Below are 21,849 nucleotides of genomic sequence, written 5' to 3'. Positions count from 1 at the left end.
CTTGCTTCAGTGTTTTTGGCTTACAAATGTATTTAGGTTTAGTACATTTGCATCCCCTCCCCTACACTGTGGATTGGATATATTTGACAGTTCCCTTTTTCATGCCACTGTAGCCCAAGGAAGGCTCCAAAGCTGATACAACACTGCCCTCTATAGGCTGCCCGTTTGCTGTATCACGGGGCTGGGAGCTTTTAAACAACATTTATGGCCAGAAAAGGCAAGATGCTAGATGTATCCTTAGCCTAGTCAGAATCTTATTTCTTCATATAAATGATTTGATTTTCGGCGGCTGCTTTACCTTCTGAAAAGTAATTATGAAAAGCAAAAGGCCATTCTCTGAATTCTTTCAGATTTGCTCTTATATCAGTAATTGGTCGGTGGAATGTTTGTACAGCGCACACATTCTTGTAATATCTGTCGGAACTTTAGCTTTAAAGAAATACAAAGTTCAGGTTTGATAGAGCCTGTCACCAGCCAGCTCTCCCACAGTTATGAAGTTATGCAGTGCATAAGACAGGGCTAGTTGGATCATGGACCACATACACCCCCCCCCCCCAGATGATTCTTTTTGTGGGGGCCGCCTGAAAAAACCCAATTTCTTTTTTTAAAAAAAGAAATGTTTTTAATACATTTTTACATTTTAAACTGACTTGTCCCTTGCTGTTATGTCAGAAACTTTTTGTGCCCCCTCCCCAATTTGTCCATTATTTCTTTTTCCAAAAAACATTTAACTTTTTATTTTTTTTTAGCACTCCCAAGGGACCCCTTCTGTGATTCTGGAATGTCAAAAGGTTTTTATGACCCCCTTCAAAACTCTTAAATGTCTCCTTGGCCACACCTTTTTATCAGACACAGTCCAGGTTAACCACGGATCATTGCAGCCCTCAGGCTGAAAAATGTTGCCACCCCTGGCATGACCGATCATGTGATTTGTGTTTTGGTAGATCATGTAGTTTGAGTTTCAAAGCATCATCTTAGCTGAGAATATGTCTCTGGAATTATATATGTGTAGTCTTAATAACTCACCTCTATGAAGGTTGATATCACATAGACTTGGACATAATTGTGCAACTGTATTGAATTGTCTCCCGCACTTACAGATCATTGTAATTAAACTCCCTTTTGTGTTGCTTAATTAGGAGAACTTAATGAATAATACGGTCTTCTGAGGGCACTACTACATCCATTGAGAAGATCATAAGGTGTAACGAAATCCTATTTGGAATCATGTAGGTCGGATGAGATCACTGTGTGCCCCTCTCCTTTATAGGGATCCAGTTCTCTTAATTATTCACAGAGTATGAGTAATGGCAGCACACACAAACTGTACTTTTAAACTCCCCCATCCCCTTATCAAATGCCTAGTTCTGGCTGTTCAAAAAGATACTGCATTACAAAAACCAAACCATAGCTCAAGTTATGTCAAATTTAGCAAAAACCATGCCTGCAATTTTATTATTGTTTTATCTGTAGTTGTGTTGCTTTTAAAAGTATTATTTTGGGAGGGGGGTAGATTTAAGTTTGTGATTCATTGCAATTGTGGAAAATGTTAAAATTGTGGGAAATGTTTCTTTTTGTGTATCGCAAGTCTTGCATCGTTAAAGTAAATTATTTACCATGAATAACCATTAGTGGCTACTCAAGACTATTCCAAGGGTAGAAGCAGTGAGCTTCTAGAAATTACAAGCTGATAGCCAAATCATATTGTGTGTACAAAGATAATCACAATGTGCTAACAAACATAGATTTGGCCAGCCAGGAATAGGAATGGGTGAGCTCCACTTCTAAATTCTATAACTTTATAGAAACTGTGGAAGCTACTTAGAAGTCCAGACGTAAGCTCCATGGAGTTCAGCAGGGCTTACTCTTAGGGAAGTGGGTACAGTGGTACCTCGGGTTAAGTACTTAATTCGTTCCGGAGGTCCGTTCTTAACCTGAAACTGTTCTTAACCTGAAGCACCACTTTAGCTAATGGGGTCTCCTGCTGCCGCCGCGCCGCCAGAGCACAATTTCTGTTCTTATCCTGAAGCAAAGTTCTTAACCCAAGGTAATATATCTGGGTTAGCCGAGTCTGTAACCTGAAGCGTATGTAACCCAAGGTACCACTGTACTAGACTGCAGTCGAGTTTCCTTGAAAGAGAAATACATTAACTAAATGTAGCATTGTGTATGAACCAATTTAAGGATGAAATATATGTTTTGTGTTTATATCAGTTGCAGCATAAGTCACATACAGTGGTGCCTCGCAAGACGAAATTAATTCGTTCCACGAGTTTTTTCGTCTAGCGAATTTTTCGTCTTGCGAAGCACGGTGTCGGAAAAGTTTTGGAAAAGCTTCAAAAATCACCAAAAACCTCAAAAAAGGCTACCACACCGCGTTCTATGAGTTGCTCCTCGAAGTCAAGTCGCAACTGTATTAACGGTGTTAAGAAAAAGGAAACAAACTTGCAAAAAACGCAAGACGTTTTCGTCTTGTGAAGCAAGCCCATAGGGAAATTCGTCTTGCGAAGCAGCTCAAAAACTGCAAAACCCTTTCGTCTAGCGAGTTTTTCGTCTTGCGAGGCATTCGTCTTGCGGGGCACCACTGTAAACAGACCTTCTCTTATTGATGCAAAGCTTGCTTCCTTTCCCTAAGTGCCCCTTCACTCCTTGGATTGGGACCCCTCTTGCACATCCAAATCAAGATAGCTATTGTGCACATCCAGGTTTGTGACAGCAACTATCGTAAGGCAATTGTGACAAAATAGCTTATATTGTGAGGCATTAAAATTGTAGGAACATAGCCAGAACTTTCTGAAACACCTATGGAAGCTACAGCCCTATGCAGATTGACTTTGGTGTAAGCTCCAAAGAACTCTGTGGGACCTACCTTTAAGTAGCAAGCATGAGATCAAGCCTTAATGATCCAGATATACTCAGAGGTGCTTACTCCCAAGTAAAGGGGAACCGGTAATACATAATACAAATCTTGTGGTTGAATTCCAAGCTGAACAGAAAAGAAGAAATATTTTTAAAGGAAAGCTCTGATGTACTCTAAGAGCACATGCTGTCTGTGAGGGTGATAAAGAGAGCAAGGTATATTTCCTTGGAAGTGAAGATAGCAAATTAAAGATTTAGTTTAATTAAAATAATGATAAATGTAGATTACATTACTGGGGACAATGAATTATAGCTGCTCTGCCTAGCTGAGAACTTGTGTAATTTACTAAGACTCTACAAAGAAGTGATAGAGCACCCACTACAGACAGTTACGGGAAATGTCCTATTTATTCTACGTATAGTTCTTTCTTTTTTAAATTAAAATGTCAGTGATAATTTTATAGCACTCCACCAAAAAAACAGAAAACAACCTTCTTTGATTTTCATCTTAGATGGCTTATGAAAGGACATTCTTGTGGTTTCTGACTAAAAGAAATATGTCATGAAAAGGAATTTATCCACTGTACATTTTAATTTTGTAGGCTGTTTTTTTGCACTTGTTTTCAACAAAGTTTGTAAAGTTTTACCACTTAATCATTTTTATGTGTTCATTTATAAAGTCTCTGACTCAATTTAGAATGTTAACTCTGAAAAAAGAGGGGAAAAATCTGCTACAGAGTAATGGAAAAGTGGTAAACTTCAGTTAGGCCACCATTGTGCTGATTTAGCAGTAGCCTTAATCATTATTCCCACTGTCACAAGTACATCCAAACTGTTTCGTTACAGCTTGGCCTGTATCAGTGGCGTAGCGTGGGGGGTGCAGGGGGAGCCGGCCGCACCGGGTGCAACATCTGGGGGTTAGGGTTAGGGGGCGCAAATCCACGGTTTAGGGGGCGCAAATTACTTGCCTTGCCCCGGGTGCTGACAACCCACGCTACGCCACTGGCCTGTATCATGTATATCTCCAGCCCCAGTGCTACGTCAGTGGAAAAAGTGGTGGAATGGAAAATTTGGTGGGAAGTGGTTCCAAAAACATTGTCTGTGATCTTCGACTCCTGCAACTTGGATGGACAGTAGGAACGAGGTCCAAGTATGGTAGGCCTCAGTGCCACAGACTGCCCAGTGCCTCCTCACTTACTTACTTACTTGCCCTGCCCTCTGTGTCAGCATCGCCCTGGAGAGCCAGTACAACAACTGGACTCATGCACCTCAACGCCGACTGGGCTAGGCGAGCTGGGATGCACCGCCAGATACCTCATTCTCACAGGAAAAGGTCACAGTGCTGTGGACTCACAGCTCAGAGCTGAGAGCACCGGATTCACTGTCTCAATACTACAGTCGTTGCGCAGCAGAGTTTTGCAGAGTCTTGCAGAGTATAAACCACTCGGAGAGCAGCTCTGTAGAATATCTTCCTTTTATTCTGTAACTACAACTATGATACAAAACTATATACAGAGCTGAATATTCTAAGCATAAATCAATGCTACACTGAGAGTCTGCAGCTGCTCTTAGCAGCAATCTTATCTCTAGAATCTCTAACACTCTCACTTTCTCCGATACACTGACTGACTGTCTCTCACTCACACACACAATGATATGTTGCTGGGCAGAATAAGTAGATAGGCAGGACACGCCTCCTCCTCTCTGGAGAGTCAGCAGAGACCATCAGGAGATCATCAGGAGATTCTTGGGTATGGGAGGGGTGAAATCTCCTCACTCTGGCCATGCCATAGACCTCTGGTTCCACCAGTGCTAGGTCCAGGAACCCCTTGCACAAGGTGGCCTGGAGATAGATAATTTTGTGGGGGGGGGGACGGGGACGGGACAGATAATCCCAGTTGCTGCTTGCTTTGAGAAAGTGGCTTCGTTTATCTCTTTGTATTTTTCTTTATAAACGCTAATAAAATTTATTTTTATAAAATAAGAGAGAGAAAGTAAGTGGCCTCTTTGGCACATAACAGGAAGCCAAACTATGCTTAGCATGAACAAGCAAATGTGCTGGTGCACAGTTAGAAAATCTTGGTAGCTTCACTCTTCCTCTGCTTCTGCCACACTACTAAGCCATGGCATCTGAACCTGGGCTCGTAGTTTGTCTCAGTCTAAACAAATAGTAAGCCAAGAACAAACCTTGGTTGCAACTCATGGTTTGGTAGAAGAAGACAAACCACTGGTCTGTGTTTGGACAAAACACTAGGCCAAAGTGTACCCTAGGTGCTGGTAGCGTGACAGCAGCAGGAGCAGGGAAGGAGCAAAGTGTGTATGGTTTGTCTAAGTGTTCTTTGTGAACGAGGCCACTGTGGTGAGCATCTGCATTCTGTGCTGTGTAACAATGGACTAGATGGGATTTTCTGAGATCAACTGGACTGCAAGTTTACTTAGAAGTATGGTTGCTTCTTTATGGTACAATAGGCATCAACCACAAAGTACCACCTATGGTTTGATGTCCAAGGGAATTACAAGCGCACATTAAATGCAAGCACAAGCTCTCAGGCAACTTTATCCTAATGAAGATCTAGGATGAAAATAGACCTGTTCAGTTTTTGTGTGGATGTTTCTAACTCCATATTTCGTGAGGAGGGAGATGCAAAGAAAAAACAAATGTGCAAATAGATACATTAAACTGGTCCAAATATATATTTGCACATGCATTCTCACTTTCATCCTATTTTCACTGGGACACCTGGGGCTGCGTCCTGGCTTGTTCTTCACACCAACTATCCCACTATCCAGCCCACATTAAGAGCTTCTGCTTTCAATTCCATACAAAGACCAAGCTCCCCTTTCACTTTCCCAACCACATTTCAGAAGCCCCTTAGCCCCTTTTGTACCCCCATGAATTCTACTCTTTTTGCAACCCCCATTTTCACATTCACCCCCTTTTCCCTGCATTATGATACTGTTACATTTTTATTATATAACAAGAAGGTCTGCAATACGCAGCTGGTAGCTGCAAATGCACCATATTAGCAGTTCCTAAGTAGGTAGAAGAGACGTGGGTGGTGCTGTGGTCTAAACCACAGAGCCTAGGGCTTGCTGATCAGAAGGTTGGCGGTTCGAATCCCCATGACAGGGTGAGCTCCCGTTGCTCGGTCCCTGCTCCTGCCAACCTAGCAGTTCGAAAGCACGTCAAAGTGCAAGTAGATAAATAGGTACCACTCTGGCGGGAAGGTAAACGACGTTTCCGTGTGCTGCTCTGGTTTGCCAGAAGCGGCTTAGTCATGCTGGCCACATGACCCCGAAAAACTGCGGACAAACGTCGGCTCCCTCGGCCAGTAAAGCGAGATGAGCGCTGCAACCCCAGAATCGTCCGCAACTGGACTTAACTGTCAGGGGTCCCTCTACCTTTACCTTAAGTAGGTAGAATACCAGGGGTATCTGTTGCAACAAATTCTGTCTTTGCTTTGTTTTGTTTTGTTCTTGAACTTCGCAAATAGCTCAGTCAGCTGTTGCCAGCTACGTTGCAGGCTATCAAAGCAGGAAGATACAAACAGGTTTCCTTCTATGCTTCAGTGAAAACACGGGAAGGAATCCTGATAAGTTTCTCTTCCGGCTAACTCTTGCCTTTTCTTTTTTTTTAAATACATTTTCCTTCAAATAGTTCCATTGAATTTGCCCAGAGAGTTGAGTCATTGGATGTCTAACGAAAGCTGCTTTCCATAGATTGGCACATTCATGATTCTCTGCAGCAGGAAATGGAGGGGAACTTTCAGGGAGATTCTAGCCTACTGGATCTCTTAGGAGTTCAGAGGCAGGATGAGACTGGTAAGCTTCTGTTTGTTTTTTAGTTCTGTTTTGGTGTTCAAAAGGAAGTGCCTGTTCCTATCAGCATTGGAACCTTTAAAGGATTTTCAGCCTTGTGCTGCTAGAGAAGTGGCAGCTCTACTTGCCAAATCACTGCTCCCATTCAACTACAGCTTAACCTTCCTCCTGTTTGATAATAATTAATAGGTTGCTAGCATGTATGAAGTCTGCTTTTTCATAAACCACTGATCTCCTAAATAGGCCTCTTGTACTTGATTTGATTACCGTATTTTTCGCCCTATAGGACGCACTTTTCCCCCTCCAAAAATGAAGGGGAAATGTGTGTGCGTCCTATGGGGCGAATGCAGGCTTTCTAGATGGGCCTTTGGCTTGATCCACAGGACACTCGTTATGTCTGAAGTGCTATGCTGTTAGCAAACATTTATGTTCTGGTCAGGCATCTCCTTCTTGAACGGCAGCTAGCGGCTTTTGGGAATGTAAGAAGCTGCCTTGTCATCTACACTGATGGTCAGGGTTTCAAACAGGGCCTCTTCTCCCACTGGCTGATAGACTGGGCTGGGCTGTCTTTCCCTTGCCATACTGTGCTTTGTGGGGAGCAGGGGGTGCAATCACCCAGTGGCCCTTGGTCCCCTGCCGATGAGAAGCCAGGTCCTGCAGTCCTTCAGCTGCATTGTTCCAGGGGAACTATAAAAGTAATTTTAGCTATAGAGGAATTCGCTTGATGCATCCCTGACACAGCCTTTTGTTGCAAAGATTTTGTCTGGTTAGTTGGGAAGAATGGGGTGGTTGCTTGTGGCTTGAGCTATGTAATGTTCAGTTTTTGCTTCCATGGCTATATAAAATCTGTAAAAGCCTTTAGACTTCCTGTGTTTTGCCCTTTACCCGTCTGTAGTTTTGATTTTTTAAAATGTGCACTTTATCAGTGTATGTTTTCTTCACAACAAAAAGCAAGCAAGCAAACACAAAAGATGCTGATTCCTTAGATCACAAGAGGCACCCCCGAACACTCTCCTAACAAACAACTTCCCAAAACTATTGGTGATTCCGAGCACGAGAAGAGAAAGGCATTTCGGTTTGTCATGTGAAATGTTATATATTTCTCCCCCTACCCCCCACTTCCCCCGCCTCCAACCTTATTTCAACTCGTTCTTGATTGTATTCCATATTAAATATATTCTGGTTCTGGGAGTATCCAGTTTGTCAGCATAACCCTTCATGTTATACTGATGGGGAAGAGAGAGGTATTGTTGGGAAAAGTGGGCCAGCCATTATTTATTACCCAATTGCCAGGGTGACTTATTCATTGCCTGCATCATCATCCCCCAAAGTACTGCTTTACAGAATAGTGAATTATGCTTCAGAAAAAGGATCAATAACTGCTTTCAGAGCAACATTTGCCATGAGACTCATCTTCTTTTATACATATATGTGTTGTACTAAAACGTGGGTTTAGTGTAATTAAGGCAGGGGGTGGGGATGTAATAAGTGATGTAGCAAGAAGTGATTTCCATAATGTATTTTTTTTTTGTTTTAGATCTGAAAAGCAAATGGAAATAATATGGTCTGTGGCCAAGTTTATTTGCAGTTGATTAACCACTCAGTGGGAATAAGAAGAAGGAAAAAAAAACTTAACAGCATAATGGGGGATGTTACGTAGGTTCTGGTCAAGTACATTTGCAGTTGATTAACTACCCTGTGAAAACTGTTGGAAGAACTTTGCTCACTTTATTGCTCACAATACATTTTTCAAGCGTTTAAAAAGGTCCACGCATGGTACTATTTGCACAAAGTTAACACAGATGCACATTGTGTATGAATGTGCCCAGAGGCTTGCTAGATTGGGGCTTTAACTTATAGCTGCTGTTTACAAAAATGGGGTGAGATAAGATAACCTAGACAATGAGGCTCCTTATTTGAGTTTGCAGTTTTTGTTTTAATAAGTCACCCGTAGGCTAAATGCAGATAGAAGCTGTGTCACCTGTCAACTATATAGTATAACTGCCTTTAAAGATAGATTTCACATGTTCCTGGAGTAGCATCCTCTCCATATATTGGAGCCTTGTTTCTTTGCTGCCAAAACACACGATTCTGTCTTGCCATATTGAGGATCAGTTTTTTTAGAAGGGGGGAAAAACGCTTGTGGATACTGTAGATGCAGTTCTGTTTTTGCTGCGATGCTTTCAGCTTAGGTAGAAATGGTTGGGCAAAGTTATTGTCGTGTAGGTTGCACAGTCTGTGTATTCACAAGCAGGCATTCCATTGCACTTCAGGAGAGCTCTTGTTTTAATCACAAGGTGTACATGTGCACCTGTGGTGTATGCAGTGAATAGTTACGTTCAACCATGGTTGCACACTAAAGCCCATGCAATATTGAATTAATTTCTTCATGTAGTTAAGATTACCTTTTGCAATGCAGAATAGAGATTGTGTGTGTGTGTGTGCGCGCGCGCGTTGAAAGCTCAGGTCTTTTGTCTCTTTCTTGGTGAATACTGCACTTTCACCTACCATGGTTAAGGGGCAATAAAAAGGGAAGGGGTCACCTCAGTTTTACCTTGATTATGTTTTGTGCCTGTGTAAGAGGGACGCAGGTGGCACTGTGGGTTAAACCACAGAGCCTAGGGCTTGCTGATCAGAAGGTCGGCAGTTCAAATCCCCGTGATGGGGTGAGCTCCCATTGCTCAGTCCCTGCTCCTGACAACCTAACAGTTTGAAAGCATGTCAAAGTGCAAGTAGATAAATAGGTACCGCTCTGGCAGGAAGATAAATGGCACTGCTCTGTTTCGCCAGAAGCGGCTTAGTCATGCTGGCCACATGACCCGGAAGCTGTCTGCGGACAAACGCCGCCTCCCTCGGCCAATAAAGCAAGATGAGCGCCGCAACCCCAGAGTCGTCTGCGACTGGACTTAACGGTCAGGGGTATCTTTACCTTTCTCTTTATGAGCTGTCTAGTGGTATGCAGTTACAAAGAGGAGATGCCTCTTGAAAGCTGTGTGCATGCATGGGGCGGACACTTGGCAGCTCAGTCCACCTTCCTTCCTTTCGATTGCTGCTCAGGTAGAATTGCACACTCACTTAACCACACCAATGCCTGTGACTTTCTGTGACTGATAATCCTTATTGCGTGTGAAGGAAATAATTCCCGGTAGCGCTCAGATGTCCTGCCATTGAGAAACAGCTCCATGGCTGTTAATCTAATGAAATGTTACTGATTTATAAATATAGTACAAATCTTACTGATTCATCAGCAGGGAGTCTGGGGGGCGGGGTGGGGGGAGTGTGCATTTTGGGGCAAATGGGAGAGAGTAGAGTAGATTGTGTCATCATAGTAAAATAGCTTAATCAATCTTCCTGATCCAGCAAGAGAGAAACAAATGCAGAAGCAGCTACTCTGCGCATAGATTGCCCTGCTTGATCTGCATGTGCAGATTAGAGACAAATGTGCATCTGGATGCATATTTGCATTGCAGTGAATACCAAAGTATTCAGTGGAAAACCTCACTCCCCCATTTACACTGAACAATATGGATTATTTGTACGGCAAATAATTTGCATCCATAATCCCCATCTCGGCTTGTGTGTGCATTGTTGCACCTGATTGTATTTGGATTAAGGCCATAGTTATTTAAGTGGTTTCTGAGATCCAAGCAACACTTTTGTGGAACTGATCTGAAAACTTAAGCATTCAGTATTTGTTCTATGGTGAACAGAAAAGCATTGTGGGAAAACTTCATTTCGGGCAATGTGCTGAAGATAGACATCAGTAAAAAAATAATAATTCAGACTTCAGAAATTGATGTTAAAAAAGAAGTAGTAAGTAGGTTAATTTGTTTTCAAGCTTTGCCACATTATCATTCATTTAGGATGCCTGAGGAGAGGGAGAAGAAGGCAGGAGTGTGATCACTGCAAGGAGAAAGAAAACCTTAGTAAACAAAGTACAGAATCTCAGAAAATAGTGCCATGTAACAGAAAGTGTGACATAGGTTCAATTACGCTACTTTATGGCAGTACAGCATGGTGTGTTATTGATGATATACTATATAATATAAGCCATGGACATTTGGTCCCTGTTCACTGAATTTTAAGACATCCAGACCTGGAAAAGCTTTTGAAAATTGTCAATAAAAGGAACTGTTCATGCACAAATTCTATTATCGCACTTAGTCTCCTTGCTTCCAGTGGCTGAGACAGGGACTTCTATGTATTTATGGGGACAGCAGGAGGGTGAAGAGACCATGCAAACTAGGAGGGAGCTACATAAGGGATGCTGACAGTGTCATTATTGCAGGGGTGTGTGTGTGCATGCAGGGAGTGGAGTGACAGGTGTGTAGAAAAATTAAGGGAAATTAATAGTGTAAAGTGTCTTTGCTTTTAACTTTTTAATCAAGGGGTAATAAAATGTGTTCTTAGCCGTTTTTTTCCATACATACAATTTTAAAATTTTTTATTTCCATCCCTTTGTCCTTGAACTGATGTTGCCTTTGTCTTGTTCAACTCCTTAAATGTGTGTGTGTGTGTGTGTGTGTGTGTGTGTACACAAATGTGGCCCTATTTTGATCTAATAATTTTTACTGAATAATTTTCTTTTGAACACTGAACCATTGGCGTCATATTGTGGAACTCGACTTTTCCTTATCTTTACCCAGAACAAAGAAACTTACCTTCTAAAATAGTAAATATATCTCTGTTTTGTAAACACATGTTAAGAAAAGTGGATTTCCCCCCTGCGCTGCTAATACTGTCTTTTGCCTGCTCCTTGTTAGTATGGCAGATATTGGTATTGCTCCTCTTCTGCACTTTCTAGCCTTTGAGAATGGTTGGCTCTTTAGAAGATAAGAGAGAGCATATTATCCACAGCTTCCAGGGCGCTGGGAGGGAGAAAAGGAGACAGGCCTTGCCATGAACCTCCTTCATGACATTTTCTTCCCATTCCTCCTCACCCCCCCCCCATATTTTATTCCACATTTCTTTCCATTTACATCCCTAGCCCCCAGAGAAAGAATCCAGTTTTGTCTCTCTTTCAGTCTTAAAACTTGCTAGCAGATGCTTTCCGTTGCTGCCATTTCTGTTCTTTCAGTTTAATAAGTTAGGAGAACATTAAAAAAATGGAGGGGAGGGAGCTGGCCAATTGGCAACCCCCAGTCCAAAAATGAACCAGTCTCCATGATTCAGCTGCCCTCCACCGTCCAGACTCCCCGGCCCCCACAAATACCCGTAGGGGCAGGCAGGAAGCAAAACATGTGAACTCGCATTTGTATGGTGCAGTTTGCATGCAACACGAAGTCAGACCATGGCTGAGTTTGAATGTGCAAGTATTCCAAGCAGGAAAAAATTGCAACCACTTCAGTCTTCACCTTATCCTCCTCTAATGCCATGCTACCTAGAGCTAAGACTTCAGTTGGCTTAGCTTTATGCCAGAATTTGGACACATGGTTTTTCTCTCCCAGGCAGACCGCAAGTGGTAAGCCAGGAGTAAACCTTGGCTCATAGCTCAAGGGTTTTGAGAGGGGGGCATTGAGACTGACCGACAGACCATAAGTCTAGGCTTGAACGTAAAGCTTTGCCAAATGATGCCTTAGCTCTGGGTAGCTAAGAGCAGAAGGCTTGAGGAAGGAGTGAGGTGGCTGCAAATTCTGCTGTGAGTACCTGCATGTTTATGCATTGACGCTTAGCCATGGCTTGGCTTAGGCTCAGTTCAAAGTTAAGGCTATGTTGGCACATTGGCATTGGAGCGCCCATGCCTCTTTTATGTTCCAGGCTCCCATCTTATGGGCAAGCCTTGCCCTGTAAAAGAATTACTACAGATTGATTTTAAATTGCATTTTTTGTTTTCATTTAAGATGGCACATTGTATTCTTTATAAACCATTCTTTGCCAATCTGGGGCCCTCCATCAACTACAACTCCCACCTTCCCTTACCAGTGGCCATTATGGGGGGGTCTGAAGGGGATTTTAGTCCAAAACACTAGGCCAGGGAAGGTTGGTATTGTGAGTCATTGCTATTAAACTCTATTCTTGATGTTCAGCTCATGACATGCGGCAAGAACTGAAAAATGCTAGGTTGTGCTTTTGAGATCTCGTTGTTTTGACAGATTTCATTGTGTGAATATTGCCAGCGCTAAGATAGAAACCTGATTCTATTTATTTACAGGCTTTGTTTTCCTTAATGACTAGCTCCTTGTAGGAGCCTCTTTCTCACACAGTTCTTATCGAAGCCTTTACCCTATGCTTCATAAAGTTTTCCTCCATTATTCTCAGAGAGATGCAGTCATCAAGCTTGAAATTAAGGTTCCACTCAAACACTGTCTCTTGCCTTTTGCAATATCTTCTTCTTTGATATTTTTTAGGTTCTTCAAATGGAAAAGGAATTTCATTTATTATTTAGCTGGATGGTGAGACAATGTACGTCATTTTATTGAAGGTGTTTAAATTGTGTAACTCGCCACAGTTTTGTCTTGGAAGATTAGCATATTCCTTTTTGTAGTCAGAATTGATTTTACTTCAGAATTGTCCTGTTGTGCTTCTCATTAGTTTTTTTTTTAATATGGATTTTCTTGCCACAGAGCCTTCCAGATGAACCAAGATTAATTATATATAAGTATCTGATTAAAACAGTAACCAAAATCACCCAAACCCTAAATTGTTGTTCCAGAACATGGTAATGAGCAATAGCTCCTGATAATACAAATGGCTTTTTTTTTGTTATTGTTCTACTTAGTTCTCAATAGCAATTTAGACTGGTATTATGAAATTGGTGGTCATGCCCTATGGAGCAGCTCTCGCTCAGTTTGGATCTTAAAGCTGTCACCCTGCAGTCTTATTTGTATGTGTCTGGACAAGAATGATGGTTATGATAGTAAGCATGTCCTAGAGATTCTGGGAACATCACTGATTCTGAAATTCCAGAATCTAATGCCTTGGAAGCCATGAGATCCCGGTTGAGATCCAACTGCACCCTACTTTGTATTTATTTCAGAGACCACTTCAGTCCCAGTTATTTTGCAGGCCTTTTACTCATAGTTTGAACAGCTCCATCTGTTGAATAGCACCGCTGCCTCTTGTTATTTCATGGATAATTAGAGGTTTGTTGTTGTTGTTTTTTAAAAAATGTTTTCATGTTAAGCTGCCCTGGGCTCGAAGGGCAGGATACATTACATAAAAAAATCTTCTACATCTCAGCTGTTGAGAGGGGCATTTTACTGGTCAAAACCACATGATACTGGGCAGAACCATCCCAGGAAGCAGTAGCTCCTCCTTATTCTGGGCTAGTCAGACATCGTCTGGAGTACTGTGTCCAGTTCTGGGTGTTACACTCTTAATAAAGATGTAGACAAATTAGAATGGGTATAGAGGAGAACAGCGAAGATGGTCAGTGGAATGGGAAAAGAGTCCTTTAAAAAAAGATTAAAGGAACTGGGTGTGTTAAGTTTGGGAAGAAGGAAAAAAACACTGAGGGACCACATGGTAGCACTCTTCAAATACCTGAAAAACTGTATTGTAGAAGAGAGCAAATACTTTTTTCTGCTGCCCAAAGACCAGGTCTAAAGGGCTGCAGATTGAGGCTTTATTTTATTTTATAAAATTTATATACTGCTCTAAACCTGCAGGTCTCAGGGCAGTTCACAGGGTAAAATCACAATATAAAACCACAGAATACACAATCAAAATAAAAGCAGAAACAACCGAGTAACACCCCCCCCCAAAAAAAAACACCCACACCCACACATTTAAAAAATGCATTGGATGAGAATCAACCAAAGGCCTGGTTAAAGAGGAACGTTTTTGCCTGGCACCTAGAGGTGTACAGTGGTACCTCAGGTTACAGACGCTTCAGGTTACATACGCTTCAGGTTACAGACTCCGCTAACCCAGAAATAGTACTTCGGGTTAAGAACTTTGCTTCAGGATGAGAACAGAAATTGCGTGGCGGCAGCGGGAGGCCCCATTAGCTAAAGTGGTGCTTCAGGTTAAGAACGGTTTCAGGTTAAGAACGGACCTCCAGAACGAATTAAGTTCTTAACCTGAGGTAGCACTGTATAATGAAGGCACCAGGCCAACCTCCCTGGGGAGAGCATTCCATAAGCGGGGAGCCACTGAAGAAAAAATCCCGTTCTTGTGTTGCCACCCTCCAGACCTCTCATGGAGATGGTCCTGTATACCTGAAGGAGCGTCTCCACCCCCATCGTTCAGACACTGAGATCCAGCGCCGAGGGCCTTCTGGCGGTTCCCTCACTGCGAGAAGTGAGGCTACAGGGAACCAGACAGAGGGCCTTCTCAGTAGTGGCACCCGCCCTGTGGAACACCCTCCCACCAGATGTGAAGGAAATAAGTAGCTATCCTATCTTTAAAAGACATCTGAAGGCAGCCCTGTTCAGGGAAGTTTTTAATATTTGATGCTGTAGTGTTTTTAACATTTCATTGGGAGCCTCCCAGAGTAGCTGGGGAGACTCAGCCAGATGGGCGGGGTATAAATAATAAATTATTATTATTATTATTATTATTATTATTATTATTATTATTATGGAGGAGACACATGAAGAAGGGGCTGTAGGTTCATATGGAAAGAGGCGGTCCTTGAGGTATTGCAGTGTACTGGAAGGTTGATTTTTGTTGAAGTTAGGAATAACTTCTTGTCAGGAATAGCACTTTAACAGTGGAGCATCTTACCTAGAAGGGTGGGCGGGCGGGCAATCCTTCACTGGAGGTGAGGCTAGAAAACCACATTTTGGAGATGCTCTAGACCTCTAGATTTTCTGCATTGAGCTGTTGGATCAACTAGAATCCCTAGATGACCTACAAGACCCCAACCAAGTCTGTGATTATGTTAAATACTAGCAAGTTTGAAAAATCCTACCATATATGATCTCTCCCCAGTACACAGTCTCCCCAGTATTATGCAAAGAGCTTCAGCTGCACAAGGTTTTCATGTTAAAACCAAAGTTCCCTCAGCATTCCTGAACGTTTACAAACTGTACATATTTACTGCCGCAAAGTTGTAAATGCATTTTCAAAGTGTATTTTCAGAATGTATGTAAACCGAATCTACTCAACAGCTATTTTCTTTGTCCCATACATTTCACAATATTTCCATTTAAATGTAGATTTTGATGCCCCCCGTCTTGTAATAGAAAACATTTTTTTCCTTTTCAAATGATAAAAGAATCATCTACTTTTAATACAACATTATTCCCTCGAGGGATAGGGTTGGTTGTTTTTTTAATGCTTTGTTACAGAAGTACAAGAAGTAAGGAATGTTTGTTTATCCAAAACAAAAAACCCCTCTTAGGGAAGAATCTCATGTTCCTTTGGGGAGGGAGGGTAGAGATGAGAGGTCTTCTCTTTCAAGCCTCCCCTAGCAGCCACAGAAACTTCTGCTTCTCTTTTGTTTGTGATCCAGTGGTGGGAGTGCCTAAAAGGAGGTGTTCAAGGGGTAAACCGTGGGTGACTTAAGATCTGCTGGAGCCAAAGCCTTACTGCTCCTTCAACAACAGCACCCAGCCTTCCCTCTTGCTGATGTGAGCCCAGTAGGGCTTCAGATTTGGCATTTCATCTGCCACAGATACTTTCCCTCATGACCAGGCTGGATTGCCTTCTAAAAGCAAAAGACTGATACAGTTGTACCTCGGGTTACAGATGCTTCAGGTTACAGACGCTTCAGGTTACAGACTCCGCTAACCCAGAAATAGTACCTCGGGTTAAGAACAGTTTCAGGTTAAGAATGGACCTCCAGAACGAATTAAGTTCTAACCTGAGGTACCACCGTACCAACATTGGCACTATTTTAAGTTACAGTTTGTAAAAGAGTAACATGTGCTATAGTTTTGAATGTAGTACAGTGGTACCTTGGTTCCCGATCTCAATCTGTTCTGGAAGTCCATTCGACTTCCAAAACATTTGCAAACCAAGGCACAGCTTTTGTTTGGCTCCGGAAACAATGCTGACAGCCGAAACAGACGTTTGGCTGCCAAAAAAAAAGTTTGCAAACCGGAACACTTACTTCAAGGTTTGCGGCGTTCGGGAACCGATTTGTTTGGGAGCCAAGCCGTTTGGGAACCAAGGTACCCCTGTATTAAAAATGTGTAAAGCATTTAGCATGTCAGCAAATTACAATTCACGAGAAAACTTTGGAACAAATTTAATGCTATGGATACATTATAAACTATAAAACAGAATAAAATTTTAATAGAGAAAAAGTAACAATTTTTTGTTTTGTTTTGCTAAACATATTATACTTTTAAAAATGTAGAGCAGAAGGTTAAGTATACATCTCAGCCATATAAAATTTGCAGTTGATTTAACTGGGCGAGCAAAGGGAAATCCTGGTTGTAGGAGTTGACATCTTGTGAAGACTTTCACAGTTAGTGTTGCAGGATCTTGACAATGTAGGCCTTGATAAATAAGGCAAGAGAAAGCGAGACTATTTAATAGGCTAATCTTGCAGTTCTATACCCTATTATTTTTTTTGGGGGGAGGCCCTTTTGAACTTAGTGTGATTGACTTCTGAGTAAACACACATGGGAGCAGACTTTAAGGCTGCTTTCAGTGCTTATATACTTCGGCGCTTACATCCTTTTGAACATAAAGGGACTTACTCCCAAATAGGCACTTTTTGGACCAGACTGCAAACTGTGCCAGTAACCTATATTTTTGTTGTTAGGCTGCTTTTCACCTTTTAGATGTTAAATATTTCTAGAAGTTGTTTTAAACCAGTTTATCAAACAAGGAAGAAGAAGAAGAAGAAGAAGAGTTTGGATTTGATATCCCGCCTTTCACTCCCTTTAAGGAGTCTCAAAGCGGTTAACATCCTCCTTTCCCTTCCTCCCCCACAACAAACACTCTGTGAGGTGAGTGAGGCTGACAGACTTCACAGAATTGTGACTGGCCCAAGGTCACCCAGCAGCTGCATGTGGAAGAGCGGAGACGTGAACCCGGTTCCCCAGATTATGAGACTACCGCTCTTAACCACTACACCACACTGGCTCTCAGAGATTTTTAGTGGGGTCCAAAGGTGCTGCGTATGAATGAAAAAGCACTTCCACTTATGTAAGATGTGCCATGATTTCTTCTTTCCCTCTACAGAACTCTGTGTCCCACTTCAGACCTTTGAGAGGGGTTTCTAATTCTTAGGACACCCTTAGCCAACATGGTCCTATTCATCTATTCCACCAGCTGTAGTCAACATGGCCAATGGTAAGAGATGATGAGAGTTGTAGTCCAACCACGACCATTGCTAGTGGGCACCATGTTGGCTTATCCTGCCTTAGGAGTCTTCTCAGGGGCATGACTGCTATAGTCAAAGTGAAGGGGACGATCTGTCATGCTGATGTGGATTCAAGTCCATCCCTCAATTGTCATACTTTGTGTATTTTGTTGTAACAATTATATATATCAATACAGAACCTTTTTTTTAACAAGAGTTCTAAATTAAGGAGGAAGTACCTGTGACCTTCCAGTTGTTGTTGGATTCTGTATTCCATCTGTCCTAAGAAGCATGATCAGAGGTAATGTGAGTTTGTAGTCCAAGAATATTCAGTGGGTCACAGGGTCCCCATCCTTGCTCTAAATGCTTTCCTAATTCTACAAGCATTTTTGTACTGCTTGTAATTCAGCTTAGCTATATGTTTTGAATTTCAGAGAGCAATGACTTGGATCCTTAAATCACAGTTTGAACAGTGGATATCAAAGTGAATGTCACGATTTGCAAATAGCCTATTTGACAATTGCAGCCTGTACCTCTCTTTGTACCAAAATCCCTTTTTCAGCTCCCCTCGCCAAGATACTGTCACTTATTGTTCTCATATGCATTTATTTTGTTAGGGTAAATAAATGACAAGTCATTGTTAAACTTTAATTTCTTTTGATTTATCACAGTTAATTTCATTTATTCTTTATTTCGTTTTCTCTTCAGTGTTTTTTTACTCAAATACTATTAAAATTGCAATTTATAAAATCTTTTGTTAATGATCGTTTGAGTGACTCATTCGTAATTGGTTCTTTTCAGCTCAAAGCAATTGCTTAACAACTCTTAATGCTATGCAAAGTGAAATGCATGTTTTGTAAGTTTCCTATGTTGCCACATTATGAAAGCTTTTGTGCACAAAATTTTGGCCTCTAAGAAGCTTCATAGAGTTCTGACTGAAGGTGTTCATATTTCATCCTAGTCTATTACAGTGACCCCCTGGAATAATAGGGTTGTGGTGGAAGGGGGAGGTTGACTTCATGATATTCTTGTGGAGAAGGTAATAAAATGTAGAGTGGACGAGGTAACTGTTAGGTGGATTTATAGCTGGTTGACTGACCAAACCCAAAGAGTGCTCACTAGCGGTTCCTTGTCATCCTGCAAAACAGTAACTTGGATAAAGGTATTGAGGGCATGCTCATCAAATTTGCAGATGACACCAACCTGGGAGGGGTAGCAGTGCCACAGAAAACAGAATCAGGATTCAAGATGGCCTTGATGTATTGGAGAACTGGGCCCAAACAACCAAAATGCGGTTCTAGACTTAGGCAGGAAGAAACAGCTGCACAAGTTTAAGATGGGGGACACCTGGCTTGCCAGTAGTGCATGCGAAAAGGACCTAGGGGTCTTGGAGGACCACACGCGTAACATGAGTCAACAGTGTGATACAGCACCAAAAAAAAAAAAAAGCAAAAAAAGCCAATGCTATTCTATGTCATCGGAAACATAGTGTCCTGATCAAGGGAAGTAATCGTCCAGGCATAGGCAAACTCCTGCCCTCCAGATGTTTGGGACTACAATTCCCATCATCCCTGACCACTGGTCCTGTTAGCTAGGGATGATGGGAATTGTAGTCCCAAACATCTGGAGGGCCGGAGTTTGTCTGTAATAGTCCCATTCTATTCTGTCTTGATCAGACCACACCTGGAGTGCCACAGTTTAATAAAGACATTGACAAGCTGGAATGTGGGCAGAGGAGGGCGACCAAGATGCTAAAGGGTCTGGAAACTAAGCAGGGGGTTGGACTAGATGACCCTCGGAAACCCTTCTAATGCTACAGTTCTATTATTCTATTCTGTAATTCATTTGCATGCTTATATGGAGGTTCTGCACCAAGAGTAGGAAACCTTTGGCTCTCCAGATGTTCTTGGACTCTAGCTCCCAACAACCCTAACCAATAGCCAGAGATGGGACTTGTAGTCAAAAACACATGGAGGGCCCCATGCTCTCTACCCGAAGCTCTTTGGTTCTTGCTCTTAGTTTTCTGTGTTGTGATATGTTTCCCCACCACCACCACCACCACCACTTTTTGCGTTGTCACCTACAAAAATCTGATCCAATAGAAACAAAGTTTTATCTCCCCTCTCTGGCAGTTATCAAAACAAAACAATACCATTTGGTTATTACGGTTGCTACAACATAATCTGCGTGCCTCACTTAAACAATGGGTTGGATCCAAGGGTGCTGTTCTGCATGTGGAAGGCATCTTCTCCTTGCCTTACAGTTGTTTTAACAACTCTCGTTAGAGCACTAAATCCACAGATTCTTCAGCTTGTGCAGTTTCTGGCACAAATCGAAGCATGAGAACGGCTATAGAAGCTGCATGAACTCTTGCAGAAGAGTTTGTGGAACAATTTTAGCAGCTATTTTACTTCTGCACACGGATTTTCAGCTCCATTATCAGAGAGCCCTGCTTATTCTTTGTCTTTTAAAAAAGTCCATACTAGAATGTAAGAAAGGCTTTTCGTTAGAGATGCTTAATAGCTGTCTTGCCTGCATTGTGTGCAGTTACACGAACTTGCATGGTGGGAGCACGAAAGGCCCACAGTTTATGAGACATTAACTTTATTTCTGTATCGGCACCAAACAGATAATTTATTTTATTTTTTAAAATCAGGCATTTTTCATTTTATAGATGGATATTTTTCTTCTACTTATGTGTGTCTGAAGCTCGGTAAAGATTTGTCAAAGTGAGATTCTAATAATTAGGTTTCATGATGTCAGTTGTTTTCTTTAAAGTATCAAGTTTAAAAGTATCCTGACAACTCTGTTATGGACATGGCCATTAAAACCTCTAGTTTGTAGTGGTACGTTGAATGCAAAATCTTTTACCATTACGGAACAGTTTAGTGGGCCCCTTTAATGAGCTCTATATATTTAAAATGCCTATTTCCTGTCTGAAGCTAGAAAAACACTAAAAAGAAAAAAAGAAAAAGCTAAAGACTGAAAACTTCTGCTTTTGTTTAGTCTGTGGTAGAATTATTGATGTTGCTTTCATGATCAGTGATTGATTTAAGAGTATTTTTCTTTGTATTGTATTCAACATTGATTCCTGTAGCTATAGTTCAGTTATTTTGAGCATTGAGTGAGCTTTTGTTTGGCCTGTATAGAATTCACCTTGTAACTATTATGATTTGTTAGGTCTGTGTGCTTAGATTTAGGCCTTACACCAAGGACCAGATTCAAAGGACCATTGGGAGAGCATCCATGTATGGAAAACCTGGAAGCCTCAGCATTGACCCAGAGCAAGAACATTAAATGTTTTGTATGGTAGACAGGACTTTATACACGTTATTACATGGCCTGTGTGCATTGAAAAAATTACACATACTTAGAAACAAGAGAAAGTTTCATGTATGACATTTCTTGTATGCATGCAAGGATATTAAGCAAGATCACTTGCTTAGAAGCCTAAGGCTGTGTAAATTTATTTGGAACAAATTGAACAAATTGCAATAGTATGTGCAATAGACATACAATAGTAATGGGTGGTATGTGGCCAGAATTATAAGGGCGGTAGTTACTAGGCAGCAGGTTTTCCATCCATGAGATAGAAAGTAAACATCCATACCATTTGATCAAGAGAAGCATGAATATAATTTGAGAACAGAACAGTAGTAATTCATAAAACAGGAGTACAATATTTGGCTCCAGGAATTATACTGGTTGTATATATGATTGCATCTGTTTGGACCAAAGTGCCAGTGAGGGCCTAGTCTGCGAGACCAGTAGGAACTCCATAAGCATAAATACAATGCATGACTTGTAATATTTATAATGTTTAACCTTTGAAGTCATACACCTCCTCCCACAGTCCTTTATCCGAATCGAAATGCAGCCTCCAGCTCGCTGTGATGGGCAATCATGTTACAATTTCAAGAGCTTTAATATTGTGAGCAGTGGAAGTCTGGAGGAACCAGTTGCAATTAGTA

At 41.6% G+C, this 21,849-nt stretch overlaps 1 protein-coding gene and 1 long non-coding RNA gene across 2 annotated transcripts in view; both read left to right on the top strand.

Moving 5' to 3' along the window:
- DPH6 (diphthamine biosynthesis 6) overlaps nt 1–21,849 on the top strand; it is a 245,867-nt gene that overhangs the window by 20,712 nt on the left and 203,306 nt on the right. The window lies entirely within an intron of this gene.
- LOC309542808 lies at nt 13,758–18,539 on the top strand. Its single transcript, XR_014224452.1, has 3 exons — nt 13,758–14,046; nt 17,758–17,868; nt 18,313–18,539. It is a non-coding gene; the product is annotated as an uncharacterized lncRNA (long non-coding RNA).

Source organism: Podarcis vaucheri (assembly GCF_965113315.1).
Source record: "Podarcis vaucheri genome assembly, chromosome: 1".
NCBI classification, from domain to species: domain Eukaryota; kingdom Metazoa; phylum Chordata; class Lepidosauria; order Squamata; family Lacertidae; genus Podarcis; species Podarcis vaucheri.
Note: the sequence above shows the minus strand (reverse complement) of the source record. Positions and strands in the feature narration are given on the sequence as shown.